The following is an 18,522-nucleotide window of genomic DNA, read 5'->3' on the forward strand; positions in this document are numbered from 1 at the left end:
GTAATTAGAGCACCATAATTGGGCTCGGCCTGTTGAGCTCTATCAATAAATAAATAAATAAATAAATAAAGTAGGCTCTAAAAATCCTAAAATAGGTTCTAAGATACTATCTAAAAATCCTAAAATAAGCTCTAAAAACCTAAAATAGGTTCTTAAAATCTTAAAATAGCGTTCTAAAAATCCTAACATAGGCTCTAAATATTTTAAAATAGGCTCTAAAAATCCTAAAATAGGCTCTAAAAATCCTAAAATAGGCTCTAGAAATCCTAAAATAGGTTCTAAAAATCCTAAAATAGCACTCTAAAAATCCTAACATAGGCTCTAAAAATCCTAAAATAGGCTCTAAAATTCCTAAAAATCCTAAAATAGGCTCTACAAATCCTAAAATAGGTTCTAAAAATCCTAAAAATCCGTTCTATAAATCCTAAAATAGGCTCTAAAAATCCTAAAATAGGTTCTAAAAATCTTGTTAGGCTGGAAAAATCCTGAAGTAGGTTCAAAAAAACATACAATAGTTCAAAATCCATGAAAACTGCTGATTAGGTATAGTCACCGGCAATGAAAATGGGACACCTATATCCTGAAATATTTATGCATACCATCTTGCATAACGTTATGTTTGTTGACTAACCCTATGGCGATGGCAGAACTTACCATTGGATATTTGCTATTAAAATCCACTCTTCGCCGTATAGTTAGGCAGCAATATTTTTTCATGTTATCCACAGTAAAACTCTGCAATTTTGTCTGTGAGGATCATTTTATATGCTGAAAATAATCTTTCAACAAAAACATAGTCAGTGGTGAAAACTTCAATGCTAAAATATTAGTTTGTAAAGCGTGAATGCCACAAAGCACGGAAATGACGCGAAGGTGAGCAAGACCACACGGATCAGACCACTTTGAATTGTACAGCTACGTATAACAACAATCAACGTGTTTTTTTACAGTTATATACACATATTAAAAAGAAATTTGAATCTGTTACTAAAATTTTGAAATCCAATCCAAATAAATTGTCCTTAATCGTTATGTTACGAATACAAGTACTAGTGCAAGACGGATATATCAACAGGTTTCTCTATTTTTCAAAATATGTGATTGAACAGTTCTATTTTAAAAACATCTGTTAGTGAGGGTGAGGGTTTGAGGTAGCTGTATAAAGAATCTTCAGAATATAATGATTTTGTGCTGAAATATGTAAGAAAATTAAAGTTTAAAATGTAATATAATTAAACTGCGTAAAAAACTGGCTTTCTACGCGAAGTAAATTACACGTAAAATTGTGTAAAATTGTAAGTTTGTAACCAAAATTAAAATACTTGTTAAAATTGTAATTGTAAATTTCGTCACATTAAAATATGGATCAGGTATGGTTCAAGTCCTGAACCGAACGTCAGTTTAGTATCTTTGACACAGCTCGAGAGGAAGCCGACTGGTTTCGAGCCAGCCAGCATCTGTTTTTCTGATAAGCACTGTTGCCGCTTTTACCTGCAGTGTTTTGGCATCCGACACGAACTGCGACGACGCTGCATTCCAAAAGTCAAAAAATTTTACCAAAAAAAAATATCCACAACACAATAACCCAACCTAACAAAGATAACCGCAACCTCAGTTTACAATATCTCTAAAGAAGCTGAATTGGCAACATCTGATCTACTCCACGTGGACTTGACAAATCTTACTCATTCACTTCCAAGAAAAACTGCGAAACTACAGAACTCAGAAAATTTAACAACTATATCAGGAAGAATAAATAAGCTGTTTCTAACATTTTAAGTGAAAACATCAAGTTCCTATTTTAGTACAAAATATAGATAAACTTCTAAACATGATAGTCTATTTTATTTTCATTAATATGAACATTTTGAACGGGTGACATCTAGTGACGATTCCTTGAACTGAAACTTACCTCTTTTACCCATATTCCTTACGACGCCTCATGACGAAAATGGAGCCGGTTCTGAAATAGAAGAAAAGCTGGAATTAGTTTCCCTGTTTGAGTTAAATCGGGTGCTTCTATGCAACGGCTTCTAATTAAGTTAAATGCTTCGTTATGCCAGGAACGACCGATTCTTAAGGGACTCGCAACTTCGTTCCGAGTGCATTCACAGATCTCTATATACCAGACTGGAAATGTAGGTCTTTTAACATGGGCCAACTTGAAGACAAACATTTCAAAGCCGGGGAATACTATCATGGCTGAGGGCATACCTTCATATTTCCACTTGTAACAACTATTTTGAAGACTGTGTCATTGCATCATACAGGATTGAAATTTTTAAGTTTACTAAGAAGGCTACAGCTCTACATATTCCACTTCACAAGTGAGAACAAATAATTTCCTCATAAATATTAAAACAATAGTAAGTTGTAATATGCAGCACCTCCATATTCCAGTCCTCCTGGCTATGCGCGAGGGAAGTTGCGCGGCTGCAAACAAAAGCGCATCGTTTCCAGTTTGTATATAGAGGTCTGCGAGTGCATTCATGTGTTCCATTATGAGGAAGATTTCATGGTGGATGTCGTTGTGAAAACATGCTAAATTCAAGGTACGTTTATTTGACTAAGCTCGTTTATTATAAAAAAGATAAGTTTTTGTACATTTTTCAAAAATAGTGAGTCTTTTCGAGTGTAGTAAAATCATCTTTGTTTCACATTACGTCCACCTTGGTTCATAAAATATTCTATCATATCTTCAGGGAAGAAAGCAATATGCAGTGACGGCGATTAGGGGGGGCGAGGGGGCAGTTGCCCGCACACTTTTTGCTACTTTGCCCCCTGCACTATGCTAAATCTTGTCTACAAAGGGAAATATATTGTATTTGTGCCCCTCTCCCAGTTTTGGCACCTTGCCCCCCGATTTTGGAACCCAATCTCCGCCACTGGAAATATGTAACATTTAAACCATATTATGTGAACTCTGGTGTGCCCCAAGGATCAAATCTCGGGCCTCTTTTATTTACGTTGTTTATGAATGATTTGCCATCTTATGTTAAGTATTCAAAAAGCTTTATTTACGCTGATGATGTAAAATAAAGTAAATAAATTACTAGTGTAGAAGATACATTAAAACTTGAAGATCTAAGTGCATATTACACAATGTAACAAAAAAAAAATAATTTCTGTTCCTGGGTAATAAATGTTATTTCCTAATTCCTTGTGTTCCAAAAGTATAGAAAATGGCTATTATTCCTCATAAACTTTGTTTTTGTAGCCAGGACAATGATGTTTTGAGATTTACCCTTTTCCAGTACACGTTTTTTCTCATTACGAATAAAGAAGATAAATAACGTGTCATATTGCGCGCTGTAGCAATATACTGGTCTCCCCTATAACTGAAATGGACAGGTCTTGGCATTCTGCCAGCAACAATAGTGCAAATCGTGCAGTTTGAAGCGGTTCATTGTCGTCCTAGATGCCTAATTAGATACACATTTACAATGGCATCAAGAGGCTGCAAGTATATGGCAGACGAATTTTGTAATGTCTGTGCCCATTTTATCAAGAAAAGAGGAAATAAGTACTCTGTGAAAGCATCTGCTAAAATGTGTGAAGCATGCAGAGCATATTTCGGCATGTCTGTAAGGGAACAAGACAAAACCTGGGGCCCTCATTTCACCTGCGAGAACTGCAAAAAAACTCTGGAAGGTAAGACGGAAAATTAAAATGTAAAATTTTAATAATTTCAATTATATATTGAATATTTAGCGTTTTCTTGAAGAGGCCTAGAATTTTTTGTTTATTTCAAATGTATTTTGAAAAATTACTTTTACTAACATCTTACATGTTTAACATTTAATAAACTGCTATATACTTTATTTTTACCCACATTAATGTTGAATTGTACATCCTGTTTTGTAAGTTGCTTGTGCACCTAACCAATAGTAGTGCACCTAAGTCACAAGGTTTGGGTACAGTTGTGCACTTGATTGACAAAGTTAATAAAAGTATATAATTTTGTGCATATTAAATATATATCTACATACCTCATATGTGAAATATGTTGTGAAAATACACATTATTTTATTTTTGTCTTTTGTCTTTTGCAGGATGGTACAAAGGAGAAAAGAGAGTCATGAAATTCGCTATCCCAAGAATTTGGCGGGAACCCACTGACCACTCAAGTAATTGCTATTTTTGCATGGTGGATCCTTCCAAACGTCGGCTGGAAAGAATGCGCAAGCTATTATATATCCGGATATACCTTCGCCCATCGCCCCTGTGCCACATTGCCCTGAGTTTCCCGTGCCCACTCCTCCGGAGAAAAAGCTGACCTCTTCAGACGAGAGTAGTAAGTTAGAGATCGAGGAAGACATTGATCTTGATACTTACAATTTTCGAGCCGAGGAGAGAAACCCGTACTACCCCAATCAAAAAGATCTTAACGACTTAATAAGAGATCTTGGTCTCGCCAAGTGCAATGCAGAACTCTTGACGTCCAGGTTTAAGCAGTGGAATTTATTAGAAGAAAGTGTGCAAATAACAGATCAGAGGAAGCGTTATCAAAGTTTTTCCAGCTTTTTCATAAGTCAAGATGGACTCTGCTTCTGCCACAATGTCACCAGTCTGTTTGAACAATTGGAATTGACTTCAGTCCAAATGAGTGACGCCTCTTTATTGACAGTTCGTCCAGAAGTCTTACAGCCATGCTTCTTCATAATGGAAATATATACCCGTCTCTTCCACTAGCTCACTCAGTCCACCTCAAAGAGGATTACAACAGCATAAAGCGATTGCTAGATACCTTGAAATATGATGAGTATGGATGGGAAGTCATCGGAGACTTCAAAATCATAGGATTTCTAATGGGTCTCCAAGGCGGTTTTACGAAGTTTCCTTGTTATCTTTCCCTATGGGACAGCAGAGACACCAAAGCGCACTACAACACGAGGTTCTGGCCACAGAGGACAGAGTTCTCTGTGGGAAAAAACAACATCAAGTAGGAGCCACTGGTAGACCCCCACAAGGTGCTAATGCCTCCACTCCATATTAAATTGGGCCTGATCAAACAATTTGTCAAAGCTTTAGATAAGGAGTCAGCAGCCTTCAAGTACCTTCAAGACTTTCCTAACCTGTCTGATCCAAAGATCAAAGCCGGTGTCTTCGTCGGCCCACAGATAAAGAAGCTTTTGGCGTGCAAAGAATTTCCAAAGAAGCTCAGTGAGAATGAAAAAGCTGTTTGGAACAGCTTTGTCTTAGTGGTTAAGGGCTTTTTGGGCAATCATAAGTCCGAGAACTATGTGGACCTGGTTGAGACTCTGGTGAAGAACTACGGCAAAATGGGCTGCAGGATGTCCCTGAAAGTTCATGTCCTCGATGCTCACCTTCATACATTTAAGGATAACGGGCCAGTATAACGAGAACATGATGGGAGACTATATTTGGGGGCTGATTCGTGAAAGTAATGTACAGTATAATCGTAAATCCCGGAAAACTACTCATTTTAAAATCTTTTGCAATAATTTTGTTCACAACTAGAGTGCAAATATATGTCACTTTTCATGTATATGTGTTTGTCTTTTTCTTTATATAAACGAAAAACACGAATTCGTATATTTTCTCATTGAAAACAGGTAAAATTAAAAAAATAACACTGTCCTGGTCACAAAAACAAAGTTTGAGGGGAATAATAGGCATTTTCTATGGTTTCCAGTCAGAAGCCTTTAGAAAATAAAACTCACTACACAGGAACAAAAATCGTGTTACACGGTGTTATGAATGAAGTTGTATAAATGATCTTGGTTTTAATATAATAAGTGTTGCTTTATACAGTTAACAAATAAGAGAAGTACTATTCATTGTACATTCTCTATAAATGATCAACTGCTTCCTCAGGTATACGTCGTAAAATACCTTGGTGTATTTTTTGATTCTGCCTTGACGTTCAAACAGCATATTTCATATGCAATCATTATGTTTTACATAAGAAATTTTAGAAATTATTGTCTTATAAGTGCAAATATTTGGGATTTCTGAATATAAATATATGTTATAGGTGAGGTATTTATTTGTTATCATTTACTATGAGTGTATGTACGGCTTTGTATTGTTTTGTATTCCCTGAATGTTTGCAAGACAAAATTTCAATCATTATGGTTTGTGCAAGAAATTATAGAAATTATTGTCTTGTAAGTGCAGACATTTAGGGATTTCTAAACATGTATATATATCATGGGTGAGGTATATTGTTACCATTTACTATGAGTGTAGGTATGGCTTTGTATTGTTTTGTCTTGTAAATATCTATTTGTGTGAAGTATCTCTTTATTTGTGTGTATGTGTATTTTTATATATTATTAATTATGTATGTATATTTAAACTGTATGCAAGTCTCCCATAATTTGAAAAGCTTTCTCTGTTGGAGACAACTACAATTAAATAAATAAATAAATAAATAACGCACATAAGTTACTGGGTTTTGTTAGTAGAAATACTAAGAATTTCAGAAGTAAACATGGGCACTGCAAAATTCATGTATTCGTCTCAGAAACAACCTGATACCTTTTATCTGGACAAGGAACAAAGAAAGAGGCATTTTAGGGCAAATCCTCAGCCTACGTATGACATATACAGCGTGAGCCTACAAGAAATAGACAGATTTAACGCTTTATAATTATTTGTTTTGCCAGGAAGCAATTAGAACTGTTTTCAAGGGAAAGTGTTCAAGTTTACGACCTCCACTCTTAGTTTGTTTTCGTGACGTCAGCATCACTTGAGCGTCCTTTACGTCAGTCGAGCAATATGGCCGCTGTGTGCTTGTGATTTAACCGTGTTACTTCTTGTGGGGATACATCAAGGACCGGTGTTTTGTTCCTCCCCTTCCTAGAAGTGTGGACGATCTTAAACAACGCATCATAACAGCTCTTGCTACTGCACATGCTGAGATGTGTTTGGGGAGGACTGGACTATCGCATTGATATCTGTCGTGTTACAAAAGGGTCATACACAGAACTTTTGTAACTTAGACATGTAAACTTCAGGACATACTCTTACAACCATGTAAGTATTGCAGCCATGTTATTAACACTCTTGTTTCTGTAAAACTTTGAAACTGTGAATTTCTTTTAGGCTAACCCTGTATAATTGCGAGAAATTAAAAACAAACCCAATGTTTTTTTTTTCAAAAGTTGGCACCACCGCACCGCTATACTGTAAGAGGTTTCTGAAAAGCGCACACCACTAAAGCTAATTCGGCCTAACCCATTCTTGGGTTATGCAAAACTGATCGGTGCAGCTTTCACTTCCGGTTTCAGCGATTCCCTTGTCGGTTTGTTACCTGCGGCAGCTTCCAATCTATCGATCACTTCCGAACTTCGCGTCAACGGTCCAGACAGCATCCCTCAGCGCCGAGAAATGAGGGTGAGTAATTGGAAAGGGTGCGAAGGTCGGATTTCCGGATGTCCCTGAATTCTCTGGCAGCATCTCTATCATGTCTCGTCTCCCGATTCGGAGGAGTAGAGGATTGAAGATCTGGCGGTACCTGGTATTATACTTGTCGGAACTTTTCTTTTATGTCAGGGTTGCCAATGTCGATTCCAGGGTCCTTAGCACTGTGCGAATTAAGAGCGGTTACACTGCAGAGGCTTGGAACATTTGTAAGGTGTTCGGGAAAGGCACATAATTCACACACATCGATTGTCTGCTTTCTCGAGCAGTTTGCTTAAAAGGTGAAGAATCAAAATATTAACAAATAATTAATTGGACATTAAATGTTAATTTGCCTTGCTTACATTTGGAAATACGTCTTTCTTCAAAGAATATTTGCATGCTGTAGCATGGTCCAAATGCTGGCCCAAAGTTTAAAGTCGTACATCCATTTTGATTTAATTTTTGTAATTTGGAGTGGCTATTTTTTCTACTTTTGTCTAATCGCGACGATGAAATTGATAAAGGGGCACTAAACGGTCTACCATGAAAATAGGCGGTTGGGCAGAATTGCGCTGTTGCCACATATGTCATAAGCGAAGAGAGAGCGGGACAAAAGTGTTTTTTCCCGCGCAGTGTTGGCAACGTCAACCAGGCTGCGTTGCCATTTCGAGCGTCAGACCGACCTCTCTCCGGGGCACTTTTGTGTCATCCCTGACCTTTCTAGCAAACACTGTCAGTTTGTATCACATGGATTACAAAGACCAACTCAACAATGAGATATTTCATTCTCTTGAACCTTCGAACACACGGGGTTGTGCTCCGACGTGGCAGCAGCGCGAGCTTCTGCCATTTGCCTAATTTCATGGTCGTGCGTTCAACAAAGAATGCCCATTTCTAGGCCAGGATTCGAACCTGGGACCACGGTCGTAACGCGCTGTGCTAACCACTCCATCATGGAAGTCAGCGACTAGATACGGATATCCAGGGTTCGATATCCCATGGACGTCCAATGGCTATCCAAAACTGGATATCCATGGACGTGATGTGGATGTTGTGCGATAATCTAGGATATCGCTGGTGGATTTTTGCTGTATGGGTTACGTGGTACAGCACAGTATTAAACAAAATTTCAATTTTTACATCCATCCTATCTCTAGAACTTGATGACGGAAAGCGTACAAGTATCCAATTAAAGGAACAGGTAATTTTCCCGACAAGTTAAAGAAAGCCTACAACTCGTTGGAAGAAGATGAGTCAAAGTTTCAATTCATGAACTCAGCTTATTAATCTAGCTTTGAGGTTCATATATTATGGAAAAGTAAGTTTGCTGAGATAAACAGAAGAGAAGCAACATTCTTCCCTTTCCTCTTTGCTGCAGTTTCTCAGCAGATGAGAGACCAGGGCTTGTGGCGCCATCTATTATTCAGGAGAACAGCGCCCGAGCTGCCCCCTGGTGGCGACTTGAGAGAGAGAAATCGCAGCGTCTCGCCAAAAGGTCCGGATTCTTTTCTGTCCGCTGAAAGAACGTGCCTGAGTGTTGACTCTACGTACATTGAGAGGAAAGGGGTTTATCACAGAGGATAAGGGAATAAGAGACAGTTCTTAAAATAAGTATTCAGGAATCAAATAAATGGACTTCACCAGAAATTTTTGTAGGTGAGGTCAGGCCGTTGATATGCAATTGAATATTATTGTTATTAAAGTTATCAAACTTTTATTAATATTATTATAACTTTGGGGAAACTCTTTTAATTAATACAGAAGAATAGTGAATATCCAGCGCACTGTTTTTCATCAGTTTCTCACAATTGTCACCATCAAGGGCACCCGCAGAGGGGATAAGGGGGACTCCTGCCACCTTGATATAGCTGGAAAAAGTCTATGTAATTCGAATTGAGAAATTGTAGCAATATTATATATGAATGGGTGATGGAAAGAAGAACAGATTCCACAGAGTGTAATTTTTGGGAAATCAACAAAATAGTTCTGGGGCTCAAAATTCTTTATTAATTAAAAAAACTTTATATTGTGAAATTATAATATAAAGCTCTGACAATAATTCTAAAGCAATACTTTTTGTAAAGTGTTCATATGTAAATAGACACAGCTATAAAAACATCATGGAATGTTGTCCTTATGGTTCTCACTTGAACGTAGCAAGCAATGAATGCAGTTTATAAATATTACAGCCCAGTAATTAGTTGATATAACATTACTATGAATCCAAGATAAGTGTTCTGATAAATGTTTACATTAACAATTCTCGATAATAAATTTTCAGTAACACAACATTTTCTTCAAATACTGAATTGAACCTGCAACACAAACCTTACTTTGAACAATATTCTCTATACAGCGCTGCTAGTCCCTATCAGAATGTTCATCATATGCAGACAGAATGGACTTAGGCCATTATAAAATGACAGGGCTCGAAAAATCCCGGTCGCCAGGTCGCCATGGCGACTAAAAATTTCAGCCTCGAGACTGTGATCTTATGCTGTAATATGTACGAAATTTTGATGATTATAAGTTCAAATTGCAGTACAGCGTAAGTTAGTAAATGATTTTTTTTTTATGAACGTTGTGAACATTCCATAGAGTCCGTAACAATTTCTTACCCTTTGTCCCCCAACACCCCATTTCCTCCTTTCTCAAATGATTTAGCGATGTTTTGAATACCGTGATGCTCAGCATCTTATACAGAGTGTTTCAAAAGTCGCACAACCCCAAACTTTGGAAATGTATATCATGAAAACCGTAAGAGATATTTGCACAGGGTTTTCTGCATTATACAGATTCATCCATTGAGATATTTTTCAATGCTTAAAATTATCAGTTCACCCCATACAGAAAGTTATATAAATTAATAACTGACGGAAAGCAGCATTCAATTTTTTTTCCAGAAATGGACTTCTGAGTAAGAAAAATATGTCAGAAATTATCGAAGAGTCATAATTAGACATTTGATGACTGATGCCATGTCAGTCTGTCATTTGCGACCAATATTGGTCATGTGCAACATTTTATGACTTCTTGATTGGTGATTTTATGAATTGAGTGAAAAGTGCCATTTTTGGGACATATCTCCGTATATGTCAACACTAGCAGGTCGAAATATTGCTAACAGTCGCATGCAACATGTGTCTAAGTATTGGCTATACATTTACGTGAAAAATCGTAAATCAAGATTTTGTGCCGAAATTGGACTCTTTTGAGAGAATCCTAGGCTGCTCCTGGTTACGTTGAATTCTCTTCGCTCACTGTGCCTGTTTTTTAATTGATTCAGCATGGCGTATTCATTGGAGCAATGCGTGTGCATCGCTGAAGAGTATTTTACTACTCATTCTTACACTCATGTGCAAGAGGTTTTCCAATAAAAAATGCCCTGCTTCTGCTGTACCTCGTAAAGCAACTATTTTACAACCAGTCAAACACCAACAGATGATCCCACAAATATTTTAAGAGTTGGTATTTATTGTTGAAAATGAGTTCTCAGATGTTTTCAGCAAATTAACAATGTTTTTTAAAATAATGTAATTGCTTTTATTTATATAAATGCTAACATAAATTTATGAACCCAGTGATAGCCTACAGGATTACTTTAGTGCAGAAACCCGGTGTGAATATCTCTTACGATTTTCACTATATACATTTTTAAAGTTTGGATTGTGCGACTTTTGAAACTTACTGTAGTATGCACAATTGCTAATAGGTAGTTTCCTGGCGCCTAACTTTGAAGAAATTTTTTCGAGCACTGGTCATACAACTCTTTGCTGTCGTCTGGTACTTAATGCACTACTTTACCCACGTTCTCAATTTATTCTACTGTTTATTGGAACGTTCTCACCATAAGCATTATTTGTAGCAAGCACAATCTCACCATCTTTGTAGAGCTTCAATACTTCTTCTAGTATATAAACTCGTGTGCTGTCACATATCCTTTTTCTTCTTTTTATGATAGATGCCTGTGCTTGCTAATTTGAAACACTTCTCTGCTTTGCAAGTCTTTAGTGCTCTTCTTAAACAGCGTAGGCCATCATTGATATTTGTTAATTTTCAACACTTTTTACTTCAAATGTTGGCTGCTTCTTTTCGGTGCTGAGAGCTAAAAGGGAAACATTCCAGGAATGTTTTCCTTTTTCCCTTCAATGATAATTCCTACTGACTACTACTACGAACTGAGAGGGAGAATGTTTGCTTTCTCTGTGTCAGTTGATGACTTACCTTCTTTCTCTCACCCACCCCACCCCACTTTTGCTCAACAACCATGATTTTACAGGCTGTAAATCAGTGTGCGAATTAAGCTTCTTGCTTTGGGGGGGGATTTTGCGTTTTTGTAATTTAATTTCGGGGGGGGTAGATTTTTGGGTATGCACATTTGAATATGTTACCAGTTAGCAAACTAAATTATTGTTTTTCAGTAACAAAATCAAATTTACCTGCCATGGAGATAGGTTTCCGTACTTAACAATGAACACACTAAAGACTTTAGTTTGGGAGCTCTTCGTAAAACCTCTGCACCCCACGACAATAAACAAATAAACAATGAGCTATTTAAAAATAGAACTTCAGGCGCGAAGTAGGATGCAATTGTATCAAAGGTTAAATAACTATTTTCTCGAATGATATTTCAGTGGTTTCTTCTACTCCACGGCTATCTGTTTTCAAGTTCATTTTCATTTGGGAAGAGGGAATAAAAAATTCCTTGGCGGGGTTTTTAAAAAAAATATCTTCTGCCTGGGATGGACATTTTAGTGGGGGGAAATCCCCGGCACCCCCGCCCCCGTTAATTCGCACACTGCTGTAAGTTAAAAGCAATTTACTGTCATATCCAACAAAATAACGATTGACAGATTTAAATAACGTAAAAGAACAGTATAAAGTGCATTAAAACTCCGTTTCTAGCAACAAAACACGTTTATTGTGGTGTATTTAAAGGACATAAGCCTAAATACACTATACAGTACAGTAAAATGTAAAGCAATACGACAATGCAATGCTTCTAGCCACTTTTAAAACCTTGCATTCTGTTTTTTTTTTTTTTTTTTTTTGCCTGTCCAGATTAAGCGAAGTCCGGCTTATCGGGGTCCATATTAACGAGGTTTTACTGTAAAATTTTCACCAGCGACATTAATATCATGTTGACTGTCGTAACATAGGGTGGAGAGACGTAGGGAACCCATCATGAACAAAATGATAGATGCTCATGAAAAGGAAGGAAGGCGAATACAGGTACTATTTAAATAGTGAACTCAAATCTGAACTTGTCAGCAACGCCAAAGTATTTTCAAATCAATTTCAATTTAAGGAGGGCAAGATATGAAAATTATTCTCCCCCCCACCCCCGATCCCGCCCCTAAGCAAAATTCTGTATGCGGCCTTGGACACCGTTAATACTATATCGAAATGTATTGTTATGCTATTTTATTATTACCTATCACACGTATAGTTCAAGGAGAGCTTTGGAAGTTGGGGGTAGTCTATATGTTTACGATCTGCGACCACTTACATAAAAACCTCGTTTGTGTAATTTTGAAAACCCATAGAACGATTTGTTCTTTGGATTAAGTGGTAGAATCGAAAACATGGAGTTCTAACTTGGCTCATATAGGGTACATGCCACACCACTGATGCGTAAATCAAATTAATATTTACTATATGTAAAGAAAAGCAGAATCTAAAAAAAATCACGGCACTTCATAAACAAAACATTCGCTATACAACCGCTTCGAATTGAGTGCAAATAGATTTACAAGTATTGGATAGCATGTGAAACACTGTTGGTTCAATAATACGTAGAATTAACTTCTTCAATTTTACGAAAAATATCCCATCGAACGTTCAATGTTAGTCTTCATTCGGTTGGTACGTACAAGTTTTAAACATCCCAACTTTCAACTAATCACATACAAAATTAAGCCTCACACCATCTACAGTTATTGGATGCTTATGAACAGCGCTAAAATCTCTCTACACCGAATTTCTAAGTGAACATATTATCTTTGCCCCCCCCCCCCCACTCCTGCGTGCGCACGTCGAAGTTCTTGCAATTGCACGTTATGCAATAAGCGGTATAATTTGAGAGTTACCTGTGAATAAGGCTTAGTTTGCTGATTCACAGTCGAAGTTCGCTTAGTGTGAACTGAAACTCAACTTTCTTGGAGACTAATCGAAACACTTTCGAAATCCATTGGTTTGGAACACGTGTGTGGAATCACCACGTGTGCCGTGTGAAGAGTTTGTTTGCTTTTATTTCCGCAGCCAGCTTCCTTTCCAAGAGAACGTATTTTAAAACCCACAACCTTAAAAGTAATGGCAGGAAACAACCTGACAACGGGTTCGATTCGGCATCGCCGAAGAAATTTCGATGCAGAGTTTCGGTAGCAATGTTGCCAGACAATGTTCTTTTGGAACTCGTACTTGGCTCCTGAAATCACCAAATGCTCCTATTATTAGATGGTTCCATACCATTTAAGCTAATTTTTATTGTATATACAGTGCGATCCACAAGTATTGCATGGCAAATTGTCCATGACTACTTTCATTAATTTTTCTCATGCATCCAACGTGTTTTTAAGGATTGTATTTCTACTTATGGTGATGCTGAAGTTGCAAGCAGCTTATTTGAATTTTTTGTTTGAATTCATGAAAATTTCATTGCGTAAAACAAAGAGAATAAACATGGTGATGGACAATTTACTTGGTGATACTTATGCATTCAACTGTAAATATTGCTTGCATTGTATTGGGTTGATGCATAAGTTCGTAGTGTTTGTGTTTGGTATGGCAACACTACGGTGTTTGGAGTTTATTTACCGTTTAACGTTCATCAGTTAGAGTGGCATTGTTGTGATAGTGAATACGCATTGAATTTTGCAGATTTGAATGAAGACAGTGTTATTTGTGGGCTAAGGAACAATAAGCGTCAAATGAAAAAAAGAAAAAGAAAAAAAAACACTTCCCACATATTCTTCTCAGCGGAGGTGGCTCGAAAGATTTGTGCCGTGTAAGGGGAGAATTCCAACGGGGAAAGCAAGACAACAAAATGGTATCGTCATTTCAAAGAAGGAAATTTTGATTTAAGTTATTCTTCACGTTCAGGTAAACCATCTGGCTCTAATGAAGAACGTTTAAACGCTTTATCCTACGGTGAATTACGTCAGTCGCCCAGAGAATTAGGAAATGTGATGAAATGTGGCTATTCAACAATTGCTCGACATTTGAATTCCATGAGTAAGGCTTAGGATATTGCACACTTTATGTCAAAACAACACAAATCAGCGAGTAGGCCAGAGTGCTGCTGCAACACGATAATGCACGCCCACATTCCGTTAATATGACAAAAGCTGCTATCCATGAGCTTCATTGGGAGCTTATTCCACATCCTCCTTACTTCCCCGATCTTTCGCCTTTGGATTTCCATTTCTTCGGCTCTCTATTCACCAATCTTCAAAGGAAACTCCGTTAGTAACATAAATGGACTTCCAACTTGCCATGATGACGTCTTTAACCTCAAATTAGCTGACTTCTTCAGATGTGGAATCAAGAAACTGCCCCAGCGTTGGTAGTCATAGACTGAATTGAAACTGAAATTTTGGATGCGTCAGCACTGAGGCTATTTTGCATCCGTCACGTTATGCGGAGTCCAGCCCTTTACCGTAACTTGATTGATTGATTGAGTTAGGTGTTCTAAGTCCACTTTATGCACACTAAGGCTAATCGAGACTGGGCCTACAGTTTAAAGTGGGAGGAACAATCCAAAGAAGAGCTACAGATAGAAGAAGCAATACAAATGCCCAACCGAGGAGATCAAGAAGACTGGCGAGAGTTGAAATCGATCTACCGAAAAATACACAACAATAAGAAGAGCCACTCTCCTACTGAAGTCTTCTGTGAGCTGTGTCATAAGGCGACATAAATTGTGTCTGGAAAATGAAGGCTGCAAACGTAGCCTATCGACATATTCTTCTAGTACATGCTCAATATTTGAAGTAGAGTAAATTGAAAGACAATTGTAATATAAATAAGAAATAATTAAATTAAGCTGAGATGTAAGGTAATAGCTATTTTACAAGGTTATGTTCTTATTCGGTATATGTAAGAAGGTAATAGTAACACCATTAAGCCTTGTTTCCATGATATGAAAAACTCAATATGCTGACCAAGGCAGTAATTTATTTTATTATAAAACATAAACTAAACGTAACGTTTAGACGTAACGTAAAGAAAATGGAAGGAGGCCAAGGAAATAGAGAAGAAAAGTGAAGAAGACACAATGAACTGGAATTGGGAACTGAAGATAAACAAAGAATGGAAGAAGGTGTTAGAAAGAGTGGAAAGGACAAGAGAGAAAGAGGAGAGAAGAAGGAAGAAGAATTAAGGAAAAAAAGCGTGAGATAAAGAGTCCAACCACGTTCTAGATGGAAGTAAATATGTTTGGCCTTTTAGGTGAAAGTACAGTTGACAAGGGAACAACTTTCTAATAGTCTGGAGGGGAGTAATGTTTGAGTATATATATCATCAACGTTAAGTGTATGTTTTATAATAAAATAAATTACTGGCTTGGTCAGGTAATAGTGTAGAATGCATACAGGGCACCATGAACAGTATATCCGATTGTATTACCTGCACTGTTTTTGCAAGTTCTGTGTATTTATATTTAGAATTATATTTATGTGTGTGTATGTGTGTGTTATGTATATTATCTAAAGTTAACCGACAAGGGTAATAGCTGTTGTGTATGTTACCAGCAATTCCCTTGTCAGGATGTATTCATTAAAATAAAATAAAACGAAAAGATCCATTAGGACAATAATAAACAAATTGAGGAATGACGAGCTGGCATAAAGTTTAAAAAAAGAAGTTTAAAGTGGGATCCGAACCACTATGGGCCTCCACCGGGTATCGAACCTGGGACCCCTTGATTACAAGGCGACGACGTTACCACTACGTCAACGGGGAAGCCTTTATCGTAACTAAAATAAAACGAACATAACGTAAATGGATTGTCGAAGGACTAAGATATTCTTACTATGGTTAAAGGCTGAGACTGTAAAGCACACAAGGACAAAACACAGGACAACACACACACAGCACTACCGATGATTATACTAAACAAATGACTAGACGTTAGAGCGTCGTTAGTCTGCAAAATGCAGTCCAAGGTGTACTACGTGAAAGGGTCACCCCTTACACCCTAACAGTTAATAATAATAATAATAATAATAATAATAAATAATAATAATAGAATCGTCTTTATTGGAGCGGGCGTGTTTCGGCCTCTTGGGCCGTTCTTACAACAGACCCTTGTCTGAAAGATTAATACAATGGAATAAAGAGTATACATTGAGAAAAAAATAAAAATAAAAACATGAAAAGGATTACATATCAATACAAATAAGAACAATTAAATATATAGGTATATACGCGTATCTGTACAGATAATGAAAAAGAAAATCAGATTTACCTATAAATTGTTGAACATAGGTATCTAATGTTTGTTGTTTTTCTTTTAGTACATATACATATATATTCAGAAATCTGGAACAATGAAGGAAAATATATTAACCCTTCAGTACTACATCTAAAAAAAATACGTAAATGGTATTTAGGGGTCCTCAGGACCCCAAATAAAAAATGCAGCTATAATGTATATGGCCACTGCTTCAATGAATTTTTCTTCAAACATATGTTTATAAAACTGAATAAATTTGCAAGAAAATTAATCCTGTTAATTTTCAAGAAACTTTGAACAAACATTTTGAGCACAACTCCCACACTGGACACTTCCAGAAAAAGTTACATAAACAGTACTTTGGGGTCCACAGGACCCCACTTCCTCAACAGTGTGAACATGACTGGCTTTCCTGCAAAACTAATGACTTTTGTAAACTACTCACCAGATGTCAGGAACTACAGTCTGCAGAGCAAAGCCATCTGGTGGCAGTCACAAAAAACATATCAGCCGGGGTCCTCAGGACCCCAAAGTAGCACTGCACGGTTAATGATTAATTTCTGTCTTTTGTTCATCTAAAACGAGTTTCAATTTTTTAAAAAAAGAACACTGTTGCCGTGAAAAAACGCTACATACCTCTGCATCAACCCAACTTGTGGGAATAAAGGAAAAAATGTGTTTATGTGCTTGTAAGATCCTTAATGTACAAGATAAATAATTGTTCATGTAAGCTACATCTCGGTTATTCTTTTCGCGCTTATTCAAGTTTTAACTTTCGCTGTTGTTCTCTTTCGCGATCATTCAGCCTTGCAGCGATAGGGGAGTGACGATAAATTTACACTCCGATCGATAGAAAGGGCGGCATCTATCGGCAAACATCGCTTGCATACAGCATGCAGTGGTAGCACCGAAACACGTGGTGCAAACACTGCGCCGCTTTGTTCTCCTTTCGAACGCACCAGATAGGTACAACGCAAAATCAGAGGCAAATTTGCTTGGTGGATTTCAGGAGTACCTCTTGAAAAAAATAACGCTATTCAACGTGATGAGTTTATTGAGAAATTCTGACACGTAAATTACCAACAGAGGGCATTTGTGCATGCATATAACAAATTATAATATGTTGATAGTGCACATCATGAGTACATAAATTAGACACTGCCTTTTACAGTACTATATCAATGATATAATAAAATACTAATGTAAAAGCATATAAAAGCAATTATTTCTTTAGGCTCCTTTTCAATAGTACACTAATAACATATAAAATTCCATATTTCTGTATATTACATTACTGTCTAAATTTGCTACAGAAAATTTTGAACTTGGGCGTATTTCTTCATTTGACTTTTAATCAGCGCAAATCTCTTTTCTTATATATATATATATATATATATATATATATATATAAGTTCTAGATGATTGCCCGGCGTTTCCCGGGTATTCATTTATCCCAATCTTCTATTAAAGTTGTCTGTGGGAGATATTATCCACTCCGCAGTACTTAATAGATTGCCCCTGTGACTTGTTGATCATTATCGAGATAGCAAGTCTCTCTCTCTCAAATGTGACTGTGAATGCCACCAATTAGCTTAGCGAATCCGAAAACTATGGATTCGACACTAATCTAGGTCATTTTTGACATTTTATTTTTCACCCCCTCTCACCCTCCATGCCGATAGGTGATGAACTTGGAG

At 37.0% G+C, this 18,522-nt stretch overlaps 1 protein-coding gene across 3 annotated transcripts in view; it reads right to left on the reverse strand.

Annotated features, from left to right (window-relative positions):
- Positions 1 to 18,522, reverse strand: part of LOC145999709 (uncharacterized) — a 653,269-nt gene that overhangs the window by 480,702 nt on the left and 154,045 nt on the right. For all 3 annotated transcript variants that reach the window (XM_083136985.1, XM_083136986.1, XM_083136987.1), the window contains exon 2: positions 1,913 to 1,963. The gene's annotated coding sequence lies outside the window, so the exon portion shown is untranslated. The remainder of the gene's footprint in view (positions 1 to 1,912; positions 1,964 to 18,522) is intronic.

The sequence above is a fragment of the Lepisma saccharinum genome, chromosome 15 (genome assembly GCF_977018435.1).
Source record: "Lepisma saccharinum chromosome 15, izLepSacc3.1, whole genome shotgun sequence".
In the NCBI taxonomy this organism is placed as follows: domain Eukaryota; kingdom Metazoa; phylum Arthropoda; class Insecta; order Zygentoma; family Lepismatidae; genus Lepisma; species Lepisma saccharinum.